Raw genomic sequence first — 621 nt, 5'->3', positions numbered from 1 at the left:
TCAGCCTGGCTGCAGTGCTGAGAAGAAACCACCTTCAATCAATGATGAATACTAAGATGTCCTCGCTTCACAGAGGGCTTTTTCTTATATAGTGGAGCAAACTCTTCTAAATCAGTGAGATGCAATTTTCTCTCCAGTTTTCAGGTTGTCTGCTTCAAGGCGTCCATTGTGGATTTAACCAGGGAGTCAAGAACTTCTGATTCAAGACTATTTTCAGAGGAGACACAGTATCCAGAGTCAGAAACAGTGAGGAGAGAAAACTATTAACAAGTTAATAAACCTCTGTGGGATTAGAGTTTAGGTAACTGCTCTGAACTGTTGCTAAATGACATTGAAGACGATAACAGTGGAGGAATTACATCCTTAAACTTCGTTACAACAATTTCAGAAATCATTTACTGCAATAAAACACGTTCTCCACTGCTGTTTAATTTAATATTCACTTGAATAGAACAGGAAACAATAGCCCTATATGGTAATTGTACATGTACAACGAAATTATGAGTGCTAGACGCCAACTCTGCAGGAATAAAATGTAAATAGTAAGACAGCAGCAATAAACTGGAGAAAGGTATACAGTTAAGATGAATATATACAAGAGAAAGGCACAAAATAAAAAAA

At 36.9% G+C, this 621-nt stretch overlaps 1 protein-coding gene across 1 annotated transcript in view; it reads right to left on the bottom strand.

The window, feature by feature from the left end:
- Window positions 1-621, bottom strand: part of LOC102211329 (multiple epidermal growth factor-like domains protein 10) — an 83,690-nt gene that overhangs the window by 60,603 nt on the left and 22,466 nt on the right. The window lies entirely within an intron of this gene.

The sequence above is a fragment of the Pundamilia nyererei genome, unplaced genomic scaffold, assembly GCF_000239375.1.
Source record: "Pundamilia nyererei isolate P.nyererei 1_Seehausen unplaced genomic scaffold, PunNye1.0 scaffold00124, whole genome shotgun sequence".
Lineage (NCBI taxonomy): Eukaryota > Metazoa > Chordata > Actinopteri > Cichliformes > Cichlidae > Pundamilia > Pundamilia nyererei.
This window is presented reverse-complemented; position numbering and strand designations above follow the sequence as displayed.